Genomic DNA, 5,430 nt, shown 5'->3' with positions numbered 1-5,430 from the left:
TTGTGGCAGATAAATTTGAGAAAAAGCGAATCTCAGACCCCTCATACTTCTCAACCCTGCCCTGGTCATAGGACAGTGGAGGAGACAGAAGGAGGAGAGAAGGGAGCAGGATGCAAATCTCCTTCCTCCTAAAGTCTTTAGTCAGTGCTACAAATCTCCCCCCAAAGGCTTGCTTTCTGTTCCAGGGCCTGTAATTCTGTCTGCAGAAGAATTGTTCTGGAACAATTGGTAAGGGGGAGAATGAGAGACAATGTAGGACATAGTTTTTTTTTTTTTTTTTTTTATTTATAGAAAACCTGATGTATTGCATAGAAAAAATATTTCCCAAACTTCAGCCATTGAGTACCACCTTGATTTTTATTTTTGCTGTATCCACCTACAATCTCCATAATTGCTTTCAGAATACTACTTTTTACTTTATTTATTTATTTATTGAAACAGAGTCTCAAGCTGTTGCCTTGATAGAGTGCTGTGGCATCACAGCTCACAGCAACCTCCAATTCTCGGGCTTAAGTGATTCTTTTGCCTCAGCCTCCCAAGTAGCTGGGACTACAGGCACTCACCACAACACCCAGCTATTTTTTTGGTTGGAGTTGTTGTTATTGCTTAGCAGACCCAGGCCAGGTTAAGACCCACTACCCTAGGTGTATGGCCAGGGCCCTTGCTGACTAAGCTACAGGCGCCACAGTTTTTTTCTCTGAGAAGGAATTAGGTTGTGTGCTCCCTACTCAAGGAGGAACCACCGAAAAACCATCTCAGGCTGCTTTGTTCATGATCTTGTTAGAGTCCAGAGGGTGTGTTCTGAAAAAAGCAGCCTGTTTGTGCCTGGAAATGGATGTCCCTTTTCTGAGCTCACCTGGGCCTAGAGAATGGGTAGGGCCCCTGTCCAGCCCTGAGTGGTGGAATCCTGTGTCACTGTGTGCTGTGATGCTACTGTACTCTACTGATGGTGACATAGACTCTGTCTCCCCCCCACAAAAAAATAATTAAATAAATAAATAGAAAAATGGAAAAGTCAGCAGTACTACTGTAACTGAAAGACAATGTTATAAATATGTACGGTGAAAACAAAAACAATACTATCAAATAATTGTCAGATACAGTTGCTTCTGAAGACTTGGTGCTGTGCTTCAAGGCAGCTGCCTGCATCCTAAAACATTGGGGTTTCTAGGCAGCTGTCTGTGGTTCTTGGAGTGCTCTTGGCCAAAGAATGACCAGACACCCCAAAGGAAGACAAGTTTAAAGAATGTTTATTGAGGAAGAGAAAGATAGGTTTATAGAGGAAGATGTGTTCAGCATAGACAGTGAGCGGGCCCTCATTGTTGAGACAAAAAGGCTTTGGTTACGGTGAGGGGTTGTTTTATACTGACTGGATTGGGCCTCCCTCTTGGTTTAGAGTTCACCTTGGAAATAGTCTTACTGTGCATGTGGACCTCCTATGAGCCTCTCTGAAAGCCCATCCTAGGGGTGTGGACCTCAATGTAGATTTAAGGTCATGACATGAAAGCCTTCAGGCCATTCTAGGTCGCCTTGCAGACTCTATAGTACCTATGATTTGGCCCCAGGGGCTAGGCGGGCCTTTTCAAACTATGGCCTGTGGGCCACATGCGGCGGCCTAGGACATTTATCTGGCCCACTGGGTGTTTTCGCTGCCATTGCCTGTCCTGCTTAGCAGGCAACTCGTCCCAGGGCCCGCAGTCTGGCCCTCCAGTGGTCTGAGGGACAGTGAACTGGCCTCCTGTTTAAGAAGTTTGAGGACCCCTGGGCTACAGTGTCCTCTGCATCCTTTGGCAGTTGGCAGCTAAGTTCTGATTGGTAGATTGGTAGGGTGGTCCCTCCTCAGGCGTGAGCAATTTCTGGAGGCAGGATTAAGGTGAGATGGGGGCTCCACCCTGTCCTTTTCCCTGTAAGAGCTGGATTTCTAGCTATCTACCAAACACTTGGTCCTATTCTTATCAGTTACAAAGGAATATTAGCCACATTTGAGAAGTTTTTGAGATAGACTATTGCCAAACAGACTGTCTCCTCGATGTAACGAGCACTGAAGGAACTCAGGAAATGTCTCCCCTAAATATGACTTTTTGGTTTAAAAAGTATTTAGACTTAAAGGCTCCTAGAGATTAACAGACCCTTGGAGGAGGTTTCCCCTCTATCTACATAAACAGGACTGGCCTGATGAAAAGATCAAAGGGGGCAATTGACTTCCCTTCCTCTCCCTGTTATCTCAATATGGGAGAACCTTCATAGTTGACCACCTCCCTACACTGGCCACCTCCTAAGTTGATGTATGTTTATAGACCAGACACGCATCACGTGTGATCCATGTTGACTGGCTCGGTATGTTGACCAGTTTGTTACAGTCCCTCGGGTGGTCAACTTACAGAGGTTCTACTGTATATTACAGGAAAGAAGATCCAGAATGCAACCCAACCTGGCCCAAATCATTTGAAAGATAATGCCTGTCTCTCAAGTAATTTAAAAGTAACCTGTTTCCCCCATTCATTTGCCCTTCCTAATGCTGTTTATCATCCCTGCACAGAATTACCTGCACTCCTCATTTCCCCTCCTTCCTAAAAGGTAAGTATAAAAGTATTTGAACTTCTTTAGGATACTGGGGAATTACTCTGTGATTTTTTTTCTTTTGAGACAGAGTCACTTTGTCACCCTCAGTTGAGTACATGTCCTGGCATCACAGCTCACAGCAACCTGAAACTCTTGGGCTCAAGTGATTCTCTTGCCTTAGCCTCCTGAGTAGCTGGGATTACAGGGTCCACCACGACACCCAGTTATTTTATTTAATTTTTTTGGTCAGGGTCAGGTTTGTACCTGCCACTTCTGGTATATGGGGCCAGCGCCCTACTCCTTGAGCCACAGGCACCGCCCGACACCCAGTTATTTTTGGAGACAGGGGTCTCACTCTGGCTCAGGCTTGTCTAAACTTCTGAGTTCAGGCAATCCACCCATCTTGGCCTCCTAGAGTGCTAGGATTACAACTGTGCCTAGCAACTCTGTGATTCTCCCATGTGCATGGTAAATAAAACTTTCTCTTATTAAAATCTGCTTTAATTGGGAGTTGATCTTTCAGCAAAGTTTGGGGGAAAGGGCAAGTTTCCTTTCATTGTTCACAACACTGGAAGATAAATGAAAAGGGGCCAAGGGAAACTCCTTCACTCTCTGAACGTTCATTAAAAATCAGCTGACAAAAGGCAGATTAATAGGAGGAAAGAAAATACAAATTTATTAGCAGCCGGGGGAGGATCACAGATCGTTCTATATCATAGTGGGGTACAGTTGCTTGTATACCATACTTCTTAGAAAAAAGATGATTTGGAAATATGGATGGTTTTGAAATCACCCTTACAGGTTGATGGAGGGGTGTAAGGCAAGAACTAGGGTAAGGGCCCCAAAATGTGGTGAAAGAGCAGGTTTAGCTAAGATACTGATAATAATCAAACTGTGAAGAAACAGGCTTAACTAAAACAATGATAATAAATCAGCCATTGTCCCCCCCCTTTGCTTAATTATAGTCACTATCCCCTTGTTTGCTTCTCTGTAATTGCTACTCCAGAGGGCACAGCTGGTAGCCTTGAAGATCCTTAACTCTTCTCTGTAAGTAACATCACCTGTTCAGAACCTAGGGGTAATTTTTGAGCTACCTTTCTCCCCTGAAAATAAGGCACTGTCTTATATTTATTTTTTCTCAAGAAGACACAGTAGGGCTTATTTTCAGGGGATGTCTTATTTTTATTAAGTATAATACAACAATCTACATTTATTCAAATACAGTTAAGTCATCTTCTTCTGGAACCTGACAGGGAGAGCTGACCTTGTTGGTGGGGCTGGTGCTAGTAATGTGTGAATTCCTTTCCCTTGGCTGTTTGCACATGTGCAATAGGATGCCTGTGACCATGGTTACCCCCTTCCCCCCGCAAGTGTGAACAGCTTGGAGAAAGGAGCTATGGCACATAAAAGGTATTCTAGTCTTCTTTACTCCTCCGCACCACTCAGATATGCTGCATAGCCATGCCCATCACTAGGTCTTATTATCAGGGTAGGGCTTATATTTAACAAATGCATAGACATCCTACTAGGGCTTATTTTTTTGGTAGGTCTTATTTTCGGGAAAACATGGTATCTTCCAGGTCCTGCACTTCAGTGGATTGATTGATCCACCCAGACCAAAGAACGGACTCAATTGGTCTTGGACCCTCCACCCAAAGTCCTGCATTCTAGTGACAGACCCACCTAGATACAGCTGATATCAAAGGAATGATTGTTCTGCCCTGAAACCAGCCTGAAGCCAGCCAATTAGCAGACCCTGATTGCCTAACCCTCTGCCCACCAAACTATCTTTAAAAACCCTGTCTCCTAGCTTGGTGCCTGTGGCTCAAGCTGCCAAGGTGCCAGCCACATACACCTGAGCTGGTGGATTTGAATCCAGCCTGGATTTGCCAAACAACAATAATGGCTGCAACCAAAAAATAGCCAGGCATTGTGGTGGGCACCTGTGGTCCCAGCTACTTGGGAGGCAGAAGCAGGAGAATGGCTTGAGCCCAGGAGTTGGAGGTTGTTGCGAGCTGTGAGGCTATGGCATCTACCAAGGGTGACAGCTTGAGGTTCTGTCTCAAAACAAAACAAAACAAACAAACAAAAAACCCCTATCTCCCCAATTTTCATGGGACAGATTTGAGGAATTTCTCCTGTTCCTTCTCTCAGTGCTATGTGGAATAAACTTTCTATTGTAAAACTTGCTGTCTCTGGATATTCACTTCTTTTTGGGCAGTGGGCAGATGAAACTTGCTGGGTGGCAGTAGTTTTGGGGGGAAACAAATGACTTTGGGGGAAATATAATGGGCTTGAAGAATATACAATGACCCGAGACAAAGTCTGTAGGGCCAGAGGAGGAGGCAATGGTTTGTGACAAGACTGTCTAGCTGTGTTGACAGACTGGTCTTTCTTCCTGCGTGCAATTAGTGAGAACCCAAGGAATTGACCTGTGGTCATTGTTTTCTTCTGTGGGGGTCCAGACTTTAGGTCGTCAAGAGAACTTGAGAAACAATTTGAGAGGCCGGAGGGAGGGACGGGTCAGAGAGACCTTGAGGCTGCTTCTTCCATCAAGGGCATCAAAGTGCCTTATTTTGGGGTGTTGATTTCTGAGCCCCAACACAATGACGTGACTCAAGATTATCTAATAGCATGGGAATGTGCCTCCCTAAATTGTCCAAGTGTTGGTGAGAGCGCATGTGTGGAGAATAAGATGGAGTTGGTCAGAGTGAGGGCCAGCATGACACAGCTTGTCTGGCAGGTTTAGGGCCTATGTCACCTTTACCTCACATCTCTCATTCTGTTGTTTCATAAATTCAACTTTACCCAGAAGGTGTATATTTGAGTAGTTTAGGGCAACTGATTTAAGAGATTGACTTCTTTCCT

Source organism: Otolemur garnettii, unplaced genomic scaffold, assembly GCF_000181295.1.
Source record: "Otolemur garnettii isolate 467f Iridium unplaced genomic scaffold, OtoGar3 scaffold00232, whole genome shotgun sequence".
In the NCBI taxonomy this organism is placed as follows: domain Eukaryota; kingdom Metazoa; phylum Chordata; class Mammalia; order Primates; family Galagidae; genus Otolemur; species Otolemur garnettii.
Note: the sequence above shows the minus strand (reverse complement) of the source record.